This window comes from Hypanus sabinus, chromosome 3, assembly GCF_030144855.1.
Source record: "Hypanus sabinus isolate sHypSab1 chromosome 3, sHypSab1.hap1, whole genome shotgun sequence".
Taxonomy (NCBI): domain Eukaryota; kingdom Metazoa; phylum Chordata; class Chondrichthyes; order Myliobatiformes; family Dasyatidae; genus Hypanus; species Hypanus sabinus.
The window spans coordinates 3,498,990-3,513,961 of NC_082708.1; the positions used below are offsets into that span (position 1 = coordinate 3,498,990).

Sequence of the window (14,972 nt, forward strand, 5' to 3'; positions counted from 1 at the left end):
GAGAGGAGGGTATGTCCTGGGTGATGGGTCCTCGATGATGGACACAGTGAGAGGAGAGTATGTCCTGTGTGAGGGGTCCTCGATGATGGACACAGTGAGAGGAGGGTATGCCCTGTGTGATGGGTCCTCGATGATGGACACAGTGAGAGGAGGGTATGTCCTGTGTGATGGGTCCTCGATGATGGACACAGTGAGAGGAGGGTACGTCCTGTGTGATGGGTCCTCGATGATGGACACAGTGAGAGGAGGGTATATCCTGTGTGATGGGTCCTCGATGATGGACACAGTGAGAGGAGGGTATGTCCTGGGTGACAGGTCCTCGATGATGGACACAGTGAGAGGAGGGTATGTCCTGGGTGACGGGTCCTCGATGATGGACACAGTGAGAGGAGGGTATGTCCTGTGTGATGGGTCCTCGATGATGGACACAGTGAGAGGAGGGTATGTCCTGTGTGATGGGTCCTCGATGATGGACACAGTGAGAGGAGGGTATGTCCTGCGTGAGGGGTCCTCGATGATGGACACAGTGAGAGGAGGGAATGTCCTGTGTGATGGGTCCTCGATGATGGACACAGTGAGAGGAGGGTATGTCCTGTGTGATGGGTCCTCGATAATGGACACAGTGAGAGGAGAGTATGTCCTGTGTGATGGGTCCTCGATGATGGACACAGTGAGAGGAGGGTACGTCCTGTGTGATGGGTCCTCGATGATGGACACAGTGAGAGGAGGGTATGTCCTGGGTGAGGGGTCCTCGATGATGGACACAGTGAGAGGAGGGAATGTCCTGTGTGATGGGTCCTCGATGATGGACACAGTGAGAGGAGGGTATGTCCTGTGTGATGGGACCTCGATGCTGGACACAGTGAGAGGAGGGTATGTCCTGTGTGATGGGTCCTCGATGATGGACACAGTGAGAGGAAGGTATGTCCTGTGTGATGGGTCCTCGATGATGGACACAGTGAGAGGAGGGTATGTCCTGTGTGATGGGTCCTCGATGATGGACACAGTGAGAGGAGGGTATGTCCTGGGTGACGGGTCCTCGATGATGGACACAGTGAGAGGAGGGTATGTCCTGTGTGATGGGTCCTCGATGATGGACACAGTGAGAGGAGGGTATGTCCTGGGTGACGGGTCCTCGATGATGGACACAGTGAGAGGAGGGTATGTCCTGTGTGATGGGTCCTCGATGATGGACACAGTGAGAGGAGGGTATGTCCTGTGTGAGGGGTCCTCGATGATGGACACAGTGAGAGAAGGGTATGTCCTGGGTCCTCGATGATGGACACAGTGAGAGGAGGGTATGTCCTGTGTGAGGGGTCCTCGATGATGGACACAGTGAGAGGAGGGTATGTCCTGTGTGAGGGGTCCTCGATGATGGACACAGTGAGAGGAGGGAATGTCCTGTGTGATGGGTCCTCGATGATGGACACAGTGAGAGGAGGGTATGTCCTGTGTGACGGGTCCTCGATGATGGACACAGTGAGAGGAGGGTATGTCCTGTGTGATGGGTCCTCGATGCTGGACACAGTGAGAGGAGGGTATGTCCTGTGTGACGGGTCCTCGATGATGGACACAGTGAGAGGAGGGAATGTCCTGTGTGATGGGTCCTCGATGATGGACACAGTGAGAGGAGGGTATGTCCTGGGTGATGGGTCCTCGATGATGGACACAGTGAGAGGAGGGTATGTCCTGTGTGACGGGTCCTCGATGATGGACACAGTGAGAGGAGGGTATGTCCTGTGTGAGGGGTCCTCGATGCTGGACACAGTGAGAGGAGGGTATGTCCTGGGTGACGGGTCCTCGATGATGGACACAGTGAGAGGAGGGTATGCCCTGTGTGACGGGTCCTCGATGATGGACACAGTGAGAGGAGGGTATGTCCTGTGTGATGGGTCCTCGATGATGGACACAGTGAGAGGAGGGAATGTCCTGTGTGATGGGTCCTCGATGATGGACACAGTGAGAGGAGGGTATGTCCTGTGTGATGGGTCCTCGATGCTGGACACAGTGAGAGGAGGGTATGTCCTGTGTGAGGGGTCCTCGATGATGGACACAGTGAGAGAAGGGTATGTCCTGTGTGAGGGGTCCTCGATGATGGACACAGTGAGAGGAGGGTATGTCCTGTGTGACGGGTCCTCGATGATGGACACAGTGAGAGGAGGGTATGTCCTGTGTGATGGGTCCTCGATGCTGGACACAGTGAGAGGAGGGTATGTCCAGGGTGACGGGACCTCGATGATGGACACAGTGAGAGGAGGGAATGTCCTGTGTGAGGGGTCCTCGATGATGGACACAGTGAGAGGAGAGTATGTCCTGCGTGATGGGTCCTCGATGATGGACACAGTGAGAGGAGGGTATGTCCTGTGTGAGGGGTCCTCGATAATGGACACAGTGAGAGGAGAGTATGTCCTGTGTGATGGGTCCTCGATGATGGACACAGTGAGAGGAGAGTATGTCCTGTGTGATGGGTCCTCGATGATGGACACAGTGAGAGGAGGGTATGTCCTGTGTGAGGGGTCCTCGATGATGGACACAGTGAGAGGAGGGTATGTCCTGGGTGACGGGTCCTCGATGATGGACACAGTGAGAGGAGGGTATGCCCTGTGTGATGGTTTCCTCGATGATGGACACAGTGAGAGGAGGGTATGTCCTGTGTGATGGGTCCTCGATGATGGACACAGTGAGAGGAGGGTATGTCCTGGGTGACGGGACCTTGATGATGGACACAGTGAGAGGAGGGTATGTCCTGTGTGAGGGGTCCTCGATGATGGACACAGTGAGAGGAGGGTATGTCCTGGGTGACGGGTCCTCGATGATGGATGTCACCTTTGGAAGTGCCCTTGTTGCTGGGGAGGCTGGTGCCCATGGTGTAGCTGGCTGAGTTTACACCGGCCCCTCTGTACCAGACAGTGGTGCAACCAGCTAGGACGCTCTCCATTGTACATCTTCAGAGATTTCCTCACTACGATCCCAGCCACAGCCGTCCTTTGGTCTCTGCCTGCGTTTCTGTCTTCCTCTTCCTGCCCAGCCTCACCTCACCTCAACTTCCTGCAATCTGGTGGTCAGTTTGGGGCGAGCCAGTGTAGGACTTACTAGGCTCTGACGTGCCATCTGCTGATTGCCTCAGACACAACTAACAGCAGCTGCTCTCAGCGTTTAGTCTCCTTGTTACCCCAATACTGTTGAATCTGTCTTCCTGTGACAACCCAACAATACCAGCAGTCTCCTGAAGTCACGTTTCTGTTGTCTGTGTACAAAGCCACGTGGTTCTCCATGCCAGTTTCAGCTGTACAATAAATTTAAAAGGAATTGGCTTTGTCACTTAAAACACTTCACAGATATACAGTAGAGAGCATTCTGATAGTCTGCATCACTGTCTGGTATGGCGGGGGTGTGGGCTGCTATGTAGCACCAAAAGAAGCTGTAGAAAGTTGTAAAATCAGTCATCTCCATCGTGGGTACCAAAACACCTTTGAGGGGCAGTGCCTCAGAAAGGTGACGTCAGGATCCCCCATCACCCAGGATGTGCCCTCTTCTCATTGTACCATCAGGGAGGATGTACAGGATCCTGAAGACACACTCAACATTTGTGGATCAGCTTCTTCCCCTTCACCATTAGACTTCAGAATGGGCATTGAACCCATGATTACTCTACTTCCCCCTCCTTCCCTCCCCCATCCATCTTGCCCCCTCCTGGCCACCACTCCTCCCTCCCCTCCTCTTTTCCTTTTCTCTCCCCCTCCCTTCCTTCTCCCTCCTCCTCCCCTCCTTTTGTTGGGGAAGTGGGGAGAATTAAAAGGAGTTAGTGTATGGTTGATGTTGATTAAGCTTCCTGGTTAATAGAGGCCATGGGATCTGGAGTGCTCCCAATTGCCTCCCCTTTCAACAGTGCAGCCTCCTGCCCTCCTGTTGTTGACTGGACTGTAACTGCACCCTCAGTAAAGCCAGCCTGGCTCTCCCTCCCCAAACCCCACACAATGGGCCAAATGCCCTAAGTCTGCTTCTATATTTTACAGTCTAACCAAACAGTTCTGCACTCACTCAGTGCTACAGAAAGAGAGAGGCCCTTCACTGAGGGTGGAGGTAATGTGGTAAGAGTGAAAGAGGGGATACTGCTGGGGTGGGATGGAGCCAACATAAGAACTAAGAGCAGGAGTCAGCCATCTGGCCTGTCGCGTCTGCTTCAACATTCAATAAGAACATGATGGATCTGGCTGTGTACTAAGCTGCATCTGCCTACCTTCAGGATCAGGTAGCATGTGACGTAAAATTTGTTAACTTAGCAGCAGCAGTTCAATGCAATACATAATACAGAAGAAGGAAAAAAGATTTTCGGTGACGGGTCATTGGCCTCGCGAGGGCTTTGGGGATTTGTTCGTTTTGGTGTGGAAATAAGCCCCTGGCAGTAGCTTGCTTAAACCAAACAGCATATGGAAATGGGTATCCAGAAGGACTTGCAGCCTCCAAAGCAACAATCTATGGTCTACATTTGTGGAGAGTGTCACACTGAAAATGAAATTAAAGCAAGAGACCCGATCCAATGCTGAGAATGCGGTTACAGAATAATGTACAAGAAGAGAACAAAGAGATTGGTTGTTTTTGATGCCAGATGAACTTTTTCTCTGAAGCATTTACTGCTAATTCTTGTTTCTTTCAAAATCTAACTTCTAAATTTCAAGAGCGAAGTCTTTTTAATTTACTGCATTAGAATTAAACATTTATTGTATTTCTTGAATGTTTCAAATTGTATGGTATAAAAGTGATGTTGGAACAATCACTGAATAATCAACTACACTGTACTTTTCCATTCAAGATTAAAGATTAACTTTATTTGTCCCATGTACATAGAAAAAAAAGGAAAAAAATTACACTATGTGTATATTGAATAGATTTAAAATCGTGCAAAAAGCAGAAATACTGTATATTAAAAAGTGAGGTAGTGTCCAAGCATTCAATGTCCATTTAGGAATTGGACGGCCGAGGGGAAGAAGCTGTTCCTGAATCACTGAGTGTGTGCCTTCAGGCTTCTGTACCTCCTACCTGATGGTGACAGTGAGAAAAGGGCATGTCCTGGGTGCTGGAAGTCCTTAATAATGGACGCTGCCTTTCTGAGACACTGTGCTTTGAAGATGTCCTGGGTACTTTGTAGGCTGGTACCCAAGATGGAGCTGACTAAATTTACAACCCTCTGCAGCTTCTTTCAGTCCTGGGCAGTAGCCGCCCCATTCCAGCAGTGATGCAGCCTGTCAGAATGCTCTCCATGGTACATCTATAAAAGTTTTTGAGTGCGTTTGTTGACATACCAAATCTCTTCAAACTCCTAATGAAGTATAGTCGCTGTCTTGCCTTCTTTATAACAGCTTCGATATGTTGGGACCAGGTTAGATCCTCAGAGATCTTGACACCCAGGAACTTGAAACTGCTCACTCTCTCCATTTCTGATCTCTCTATGAGGATTAGTATGTGTTCCTTCGTCTTACCTGTAGCCCCCGGTGAGCCTCAGGCTTGGTCAGCTCACTTCTGTCTAGGGGGAGCAGCCTTCCAGCCCCACCAAACTGGGTAATCAGCTTGTGTAGATGCTGTGTGATGTTCCCACCTCGCCAAATAACAGACTGTACACCATATGTGATTAAATGATTACACTTTATAGATCTTACTAGAACTATGTACTTAATAGAGATACAATATAAAAGGAAAAGTAAAAGGCGCCAAACTTATCAATCCAACCACTTCATGTACAACCGTTGGAGCTCAGTTAACAAAGTCTTCTTGCCACCATTTGATCCCCTCCGACCTCCTCGACCCGCCGCCTGGGCTCAATCATGGTGGTCGACCAGACGCTCCACACAAATGTGTCCTCATCTCCTCTCCTCGCTGAAAATCCTGGGCCTCAGAACCTCGCTTGGGGTCCGTTCCATCGCCCAGCTTACAACATCGCATCTTCTCCCTCTAACCCCCTCGTGCGGTCTCCCCAAAAGTCCACGCAACACTAGCTTACAGACCCACAAGAAAGAATAACATCTATCCCAGTTGGTTAACAAATGAATACAATTCCTGTTATCAGTAATTATAACCCAAACAATCTGCAAGAGAAAGCACTCTCTCACCAGTTACCATAACAAAGAAGCATTTTTACTTTTAACAAAACAAGCCATTTTATTAGCCTTAGCAGTAACGTAAAAGAAGAAACCCCTTACATACCCTTCCTGAAGTCCACAATCAGTTCTTTTGTCATACTGACGTTGAGTGCCAGGTTGTTGCTGCAACACCACTCCATTGGTTGGTATATCTCACTCCTGTACACCCTCTTGTCACCGCCTGAGATTCTACCAACAATGGTTGTATTGTCAGCAAATTTATAGATGGTATTTGAGCTACAAGTAACCACACAGTCATGTGTATATAGAGAGTAGAGCAGTGGGCTAAGCACACACCCCTGAGGTGCACCAGTATTGATCATCAGCGAGGAGCAGATGTCATCATTAATCTGCACACATTGTAGTCTCCCGGTTAGGAAGTCGAGGATCCAATTGCGTCGGGAAGACCAGAGGCCCAGGTTCTGCAACTTCTCAATCAGGATTGTGGGAATGATGGTGTTAAATGCTGAGCTATAGTTGATGAACAGCATTCTGACGTAGGTGTTTGTGTTATCTAAGTGGTCTAAAGCCATGTAGAGAACCATTGAGATTGCGTCTGTCAGGTCCTTGCTAAGGCAGGAGTTCAGTCTAGTCATGAACAACCTGTCAAAGCATTTCATCACTGTAGATGTGATAGTCATTAAGGCAGCCCAAATTATTTTTCTTAGGCAATGGTATAATTGTTGCCTTTTTAAAGCAAGTAGAAACTTACACCCGTAGCAGTGAGAGGTTGAAAATATCCTTGAATACTCCTGCCAGTTGGCTGGCACAGGTTTTCAAAGTTATACCAGGTACTCCATCAGGACCTTCCACCTTGTCTCTTTAAAGACACAGAGATCACAACAGGGTCATCAGGTTCAGCTGGGAACTTCACAGCTACAGTTGTATTCTCCCTCTCAAAGCGGGCATAGAAGACGTTGAGTTCATCTGGTAGTGAAGCATCACTGCCATTCATGCTAATTGGCTTTGCTTTATAGGAAGTAATGTTTTGCAAACCTTGCCAGAGTTGTCGTGCATCTGATGTCGCCTCCAACCTCATTTGAAATTGTCTCTTCACCCCTGAAATAGCCCTCCGTAAATCATATCTTGTTCTCTGGTACAGGCTTGGGTTACCAGACTTGAATGCCACAGATCTAGTGTTCAGCAGACAATGTACCTCCTGGTGCATCCATGGCTTTTGTTTTGGGAATGTGCAATAAGTCTTTGTAGGCACACACTCATCCACACAGGCTTTAATGAAGTTAGTAACAACTGCAGCATATTCATCCAGGTTTGAAGATGAATCCCTGAATACAGTCCAGTCCACCAATTCAAAGCAGTCCAGTAGGTGCTCCTGTGCTTCCCTTGTCCAAACCTTCTTGGTCCTCACTCCAGGTGATGCAGACTTTGGTCTCTGCCTATGCTCAGGGAGTAGAAGTACAGCCAGGTGATCAGACTCCCGAAGTGAGGGCTTGGAATAGCACGGTAGGCATTCTCGATGGTGGTGTAGCAATGGTCCAGTGTGTTGTTTCCTCTAGTATTGTAAGTGATCTATTGATATTGCTTAGTGATATTTTCAGACTAGCCCAGTTAAAATCTCCCAAAGCAATGGTGAAGGAGTTAGGATGTGCTTTTTCGTGCATGTTGATCCCACTGCTCAGATCATCTAAAGCCTGATTGACATTGGCCTGAGGTGGAATGTAAACCGCTACCAGAATGACCCCAGAGAACTTCCGTGATAGGGTAAAAAGGATGGTACTTTACTGCTAGATATTCCAGGTCTGGTGAGCAGAATTGGGACAGCACTGATATACTTGTGCACTAAGAAGAGTTGATAATGAGGCATACTCCACCTCTGCTTTTGAGAGAATCTATAGATCTACCCTGATGGCATATAGTAAACCCATCGATCTGAATCACTGCATCCGGTACAGAAGGGGTTAACCTGGATTCCATTAAACCAAGGACACACACGGACCTAATGTCTGTCTGATTCAGCACCCTAGCTCTGAGATCTCGATTTTATTCACCACAGCTGCATGTTTGCCAGCAAGGTAGTTGGTACTGGGAGTTTAAAACTCTGTTTCCTTAAACACACTTGTAACCCCGATCTCCAGCCATACTTCCTCTGTGGAATCCTTAGTTCCACTGCTAAGCAAGTATCTATCTATGTCTTAAATATATTTGTAAAGGGGGTTTCTTCTTTTTTCTTTGTTACTGTTGGGAAAGGGTTTCTTTTTGTTAACTAGCAGGAATGCTAATTTACTGATAACGAGAATGGTATTCCTTTGTAAACCAAATGGGGATTAATGTTCTTTCTTCTGAGTCTGTAAGCTTTTGTTGACGGGCTTTTGGGCAGATCGGCGCGAGGGGGTCGAGAGAGAGGACGCAATGGTCTAAGCTGGGCGAGGATCGGACCCCAAAGGGGGGTCCGAGGCCGGGAGATTCTCCGAGGAGGGGGGGATGAAGCTAGATGTGCTTGGTTGACCACTCGGAGGGTCCTGAGCTGTTTGAAGAGTCGAGGAGTTCGGAGGGTCCTGAGCTGCGAGTCGAGGAGTTCGGAGGGGATCGAATGGTGGCCAGAAGACTTCAGTAATTGAGCTCCAACGGTTGTGCACGAAGTGGTTTGGACTTTGATAAGTTTGGCGCCTTTTCTTTAATTTTCTCTTCATATATACTGTATTGTTATTAATCACTTAGTTATAGTAACCTTTATAAATTGTACTCATTTAATCGCATATGGTGTACTGTCTGTTTTTGGGCGAGGCGGGGACATCACACAGCATCCACACCAGCTGATTACCCAGTTTGGCGGGGCCGAAGGCTGCTCCCCCTAGACAAGAATGAGCTGAGCGAGCCTGAGGCGACCCAGGGAGTTACATATTTAATAAGGTAGCCTCTACAGCATCCCTGGGCAGCAAATTCCTCAGCTACTCTCCAGGAAAAGGAATTTCTCTTCATCTGACCTAAACATAATCACTCAGATCTTGAGTCAGGCAGTTAAAACAACTGACAGACACCATAGCAAAAATAAAATGTTTTGACTAGACAGCATCAGTAATCATTGGGCTGGTGGATTTTTAACAATGAGCTACTGACATACATTCTGTGTTTAACCAAAATGAGACCAATATCCTGGCGGGAGGGTTTAAACTAATTTGGCAGGGGGATGGGAACCGGAATGATGGAGCGGAGGAGAGGGAAAACAGAAATAGATCTAAGGTAGTGAGCAGTAAGGATGTCAGGAAGGACAGGCAGGTAATGGGGTGAATTTGCAGCCATTGGGATGAGTTGCAGTGCAATCAAAGCAAAAAGTACCAAATACTGGACTTAAGGTGTTATACTTAAATGCATGCAGCATAAGGAATAAGGCGGATGATCTTGTTGTACAGATACAGATTAGCAGGTATGATATTGTGGCCATCACTGAGACGTGGCTAAAGGATGCATGTCTCTGAGAGCTGAACGTCCAAGGATACACGGTGTACCGGAAGGATAGGCAGGTAGGTAGAGGGGGTGGTGTGGCTTTATTGGTAAGAAATGATATTAAATCATTAGGAAGAGTTGACATAGGATCGGAAGGTACAGAATCTTTATGGGTTGAGCTTAGAAATCGCAGGGGTAAAAGGACCCCGATGGCAGTTACCTACAGGCCTCCAAACAGCTGCAGTGATGTGGACTACAAATTATAACAGGAAATAGGAAAGGTTTGCCAGAAGGGCAGTGTTATGATAATTGTGGGGGATTTTATCATGTGAGTGGATTGGGAAAATCAGATCGGCACTGGATCTCAAGTGAGAGAATTAGTGTAGAATGTCTACGAGATGGCTTTTTAGAACAGCTTGTTGTTGACCCCACTGGGGGATCAGAGGTACTGGACTGGATATTGTGTAATGACCCAGAGGTGATTAGAGAGATTGAAGTGAAGGAACCATTAGGAGGCAGTGATCACAACATGATTGAGTTCGCTGTGAAATTTGAGAAACAGAAGCCGAAATCTGATGTGTTGGTATTTCAGTGGAGTAAAGAAAATTACAGTGACATGAGAGAGGAACTGGCCAAGGTTGACTGGAAAGGAACTAGCGGGAAGGACGGCAGAGCAGCAGTGGCTGGAGTTTATGCAAGAAGTGAGGAAGGTGCAAGACAGATATATTCCAAAGAAGAAGAAATTTTCGAATGGAAAAAGGATGCAACCGTGGCTGACGAGAAGTCAAAACCAAAGTAAAAGCAAAAGAGAGGGCATACAAGGAAGCAAAAATTAGTGGGAAGACAGAGGATTGGGAAGTTTTTAAAAGCTTACAAAAGGAAACTAAGAAGGTCATTAAGAGGGAAAATATGAACTATGAAAGGAAGCTAGCAAATAATATCAAAGAGGATACTAAAAGCTTTTTCAAGTATATAAAAAGGTGAGAGTAGATATAGGACCGATAGAAAATGGTGCTGGAGAAATGGTAATGGGAGATGGCGGAGGAACTGAACGAGTCTTCACTGAGGAAAGCATCAGCAGTACACCGGACACTCAGGGGTGTCAGGGAAGAGAAGTGTGCACAGTCACAATTATGACAGAGAAAGTACTCAGGAAGCTGAATAATCTAAGGGTAGATAAATCTCCTGGACCAGATGGAATGCACCCTGTGTTCTGAAGGAAGTAGTAGTGGAGATTGCGGAGACATTAGCAATGATCTTTCAAAAGTCAATAGATTCTGGCCTGGTTCCGGAGGACTGGAAGATTGCAAATGTCACTCTGCTATTTACGAAGGGGGCAAGGAAGCAAAAAAGAAATTATAGACCTAATAAACACAAAGTACACTGCAGATGCTGTGGTCAAATCAACACGTAAAAGCAAGCTGGATGAACTCAGCAGGTAGGGCAGCATCCGTTGAAAGGAGCAGTCAACTTTTCGGGCCGAGACCCTTTGTCAGGACTGAAGAAGGAGGGGCAGGGGCCCTATAAATAAGGTGGGGGAGGGGGGAGGTGCAGGTGAAAAAACCAATCAGAGGAAAGATCAAGGGGTGGGGGAGGTGAAGCAGGGAGGGGATAGGCCGGAGAGGTGAAGAAGGAATGTAAGAGGGAAGCACTATAGGTAGTAGAAGAAGGCAGAATCATGAGAGAGGTGATAGGCAGCTAGAAGAGGAGGCAGAGTGAAAGTGTGATAGGGGAAGGGAGAGGGTGGGAATTACCGGAAGTTGAAGAATTCGATGTTCATACCAAGGGGCTGGAGACTACCCAGACGGTATATGAGGTGTTGCTCCTCCAATCTGTATGGACATATCCCACCAGACTCACAAGTGAAGTGTTACCTCACCTGTCCCTACATCTCCTCTCTTACCACCACTCAGGGCTCCAAACAGTCCTTCCAGATGAGGCAACACTTTACTTGTGAGTCTGTTGGGGTAATTTATTGCATCCGGTGCTCCCGGTGCGGCCTCCTCTACATCGGTGAGACCTGACGCAGATTGAGGGACCGCTTCATCGAGCATCTCCGCTCCGTCAGACAACAGACAGGATCTCCCAGTTGCCACTCAGTTCAACTCTCCTTCACATTCCCATTTGGATATGTCCATACATGGCCTCCTCTACTGCCATGATGAGGCCAAACTCAGGTTGGAGGAGCAACACCTCATATACCGTCTGGGTAGTCTCCAGCCCCTTGGTATGAACATCGAATTCTCCAACTTCTGGTAATTCCCACCGTCTCCCTTCCCCTATCACTCTTTCACTCTGCCTCCTCTTCTAGCTGCCTATCACCTCTCTCATGATTCTGCCGCCTTCTGCTACCTATAGCGCTTTCCCCTTACATTCCTTCTTCACCTCTCCGGCCTATCCCCTCCCTGCTTCACCTCCCCCACCCCTTGATCTTTCCTCTGATGGGTTTTTCACTTGCACCTTCCATCTCCCTCCTTTGTAGGGCTCCTGCCCTCTCCTTCTTCAGTCCTGACGAGGGGTCTCAACCCGAAACGTTGACTGCTTCTTTCAATGGATGCTGCCTGACCTGCTGAGTTTATCAAGCTTGTTTGTACGTGTTAAATTATAGACCTGTTAGCTTGACATTGGTGTTTGGGAAGTTGTTGGAGTCGATTGTCAAGGATGAGGTTACAGAGTACCTGGAGGCATATGACAGGATAGGCAGAACTCAGCATGGTTTCCTTCAAGGAAAATCCTGCCTGACAAACCTATTGCAATTTTTTTGAGGAAATTACAAGTAGGCTAGACAAGGGAGATGCAGTGGATGTTGCATATTTGGATTTTCACAAGGCCTTTGCAAGGTGCCACACATGAGGCTGTTAAACAAGAGCCCATGGAATTATGGGAAAGTTACATACGTGGGAACAGTTAATTGATGGGACAAACGGAGATGAGTGAAGTTATCCCCTCTTGTTAAAAGCCTGATGGTTGAGTGGTAATAACTGCTCCGGAAACTGGTGGTGTGAGCCCTGAGGTTTGTGTACCTCCTTCTTGATAGCAGCAGTGAGAAGAGAGCATTTCCTGCACGGTGTGAGTCCTGAGGCTCCTGTACCTTCTCACCAGTTGTAGCAGTGCGAAGGGAGCATTTCCTGGATGGTGGAGTTCCTTGATAGAGGGTTGTGAAAGTCTTTGATGGTGGACACTTCCACAGTATTTGTAGACGAGAACCAGCCCCTTTCATTATCAGCATTACCCAGGCATTCATATCTCAAGCTTCTTTGTGTGTTTTCTCAATTGAAATGGAGAAGCTCAGACTATTTACTCAAATTGCCTCCCTGTTGCCCACTCACTCAGTTAGTCTATCACTTTTTGAAGCCTCTGCATCCTCCCTCTTACTCAAATTCGACTGAGGTGTGTCAGCAAGTGACTGCAAATAAAACAGAGGGTCTGCTCTGTGGCACGGAGAGTCCTTGCTGCATTTCAGAGCAGGGCTCATTGTGAGGGGGAGATGAGGAGGGATTCACAGATCCTGGAAAGGAGGTGGGGCAAGACGCGGCAGAGGAACGGGAGCTCTTGAAGTCAGAGCAAGAGAAACGGTGCTTGCGGTCTCTGTCTAATGTCAGTCAGTGAAATGCGTGTCCATCTGCAGAGTGTGTTATGCCAGGGAAAGAGGAGGAAGCCCTGAAGAGTGTATGTAATGTGTGTCATAATAAAGGCCATAAGATATAGGAACAGAACTTGGCCATTTGGCCCATTGACTCTGCTCCAGCATTTCATAGTAGCTGATCTGTTTTTGCCTCTCAACTGCAATCTCCTGCCTTCTCACAAGAATGCTTCAAGCCCTGACCAATCAAGAATCTGTCAATCTCTGTCTTCAATAGACAAAAAGGCCTCCACAGCTGCCCGTGGCAAAGAATTCCACAAATGTACCACTCACTTGCAAAAAAATTCATCTTTATCTCCTTAATAAAAGGATGCCCTCTTGTCTGAGGCTGTGTCCACTAGTGTCAGGCACTCTCACCAGAGGAAACATTGCTCCACATCCACTCTGTCAAGGCCTTTCACCATTCAATAAGTTTCAGTTAAGGTATACCTCATTGTTCGGACTTGCAGTGAACATAGGCCCAGAGACATCAAACACTCTTCATATGGCAAGTCCTGATATCATTTCATGAATGTCCTTTAAACCCTCTGCAGATTCATCAAACTTTTCTAAGGGGCCCAAAACTATTCTGGGTCTGCAGAATGTATATAATGTGTGTCAGAGAGAGAGAGTCTGCAGAGTGTATATAATGTGTGTCAGAGAGAGAGTCTGCAGAGTGTATATAATGTGTGTCAGAGAGAGTGTCTGCAGAGTGTATATAATGTGTGTCAGAGAGAGTGTCTGCAGAGTGTATATAATGTGTGTCAGAGAGAGTGTCTGCAGAGTGTATATAATGTGTGTCGGAGAGAGAGTGTCTGCAGAGTGTATATAATGTGTGTCAGAGAGAGAGTATCTGCAGAGTGTATATAATGTGTGTCAGAGAGAGTATCTGCAGAGTGTATATAATGTGTGTCAGAGAGAGAGAGAGTCTGCAGAGTGTATATAATGTGTGTCAGAGAGAGAGTGTCTGCAGAGTGTATATAATGTGTGTCAGAGAGAGAGTATCTACAGAGTGTATATAATGTGTGTCAGAGAGTGTCTGCAGAGTGTATATAATGTGTGTCAGAGAGGGAGAGAGTCTGCAGAGTGTATATAATGTGTGTCAGAGAGATGGTCTGCAGAGTGTATATAATGTGTGTCGGAGAGAGAGTGTCTGCAGAGTGTATATAATGTGTGTCAGAGAGAGAGTATCTGCAGAGTGTATATAATGTGTGTCAGAGAGAGTATCTGCAGAGTGTATATAATGTGTGTCAGAGAGAGAGAGAGTCTGCAGAGTGTATATAATGTGTGTCAGAGAGAGAGTGTCTGCAGAGTGTATATAATGTGTGTCAGAGAGAGAGTATCTACAGAGTGTATATAATGTGTGTCAGAGAGTGTCTGCAGAGTGTATATAATGTGTGTCAGAGAGGGAGAGAGTCTGCAGAGTGTATATAATGTGTGTCAGAGAGATGGTCTGCAGAGTGTATATAATGTGTGTCAGAGAGAGAGAGTGTCTGCAGAGTGTATATAATGTGTGTCAGAGAGAGAGTGTCTGCAGAGTGTATATAATGTGTGTCAGAGAGAGAGTATCTGCAGAGTGTATATAATGTGTGTCAGACAGAGAGTGTCTGCAGAGTGTATATAATGTGTGTCAGAGAGAGAGAGTGTCTGCAGAGTGTATATAATGTGTGTCAGAGAGTCTGCAGAGTGTATATAATGTGTGTCAGAGAGAGTGTCTGCAGATTGTATATAATGTGTGTCAGAGAGAGTGTCTGCAGAGTGTATATAATGTGTGTCAGAGAGAGAGTGTCTGCAGAGTGTATATAATG

The 14,972-nt window shown here is 47.2% G+C and overlaps 1 protein-coding gene and 1 pseudogene across 2 annotated transcripts in view; both read left to right on the plus strand.

Annotated features, from left to right (window-relative positions):
• stim1b (stromal interaction molecule 1b) overlaps positions 1–14,972 on the plus strand; it is a 198,077-nt gene that overhangs the window by 87,139 nt on the left and 95,966 nt on the right. The window lies entirely within an intron of this gene.
• On the plus strand, positions 2,100–4,613 carry LOC132390704 (DNA-directed RNA polymerases I, II, and III subunit RPABC4-like; annotated as a pseudogene).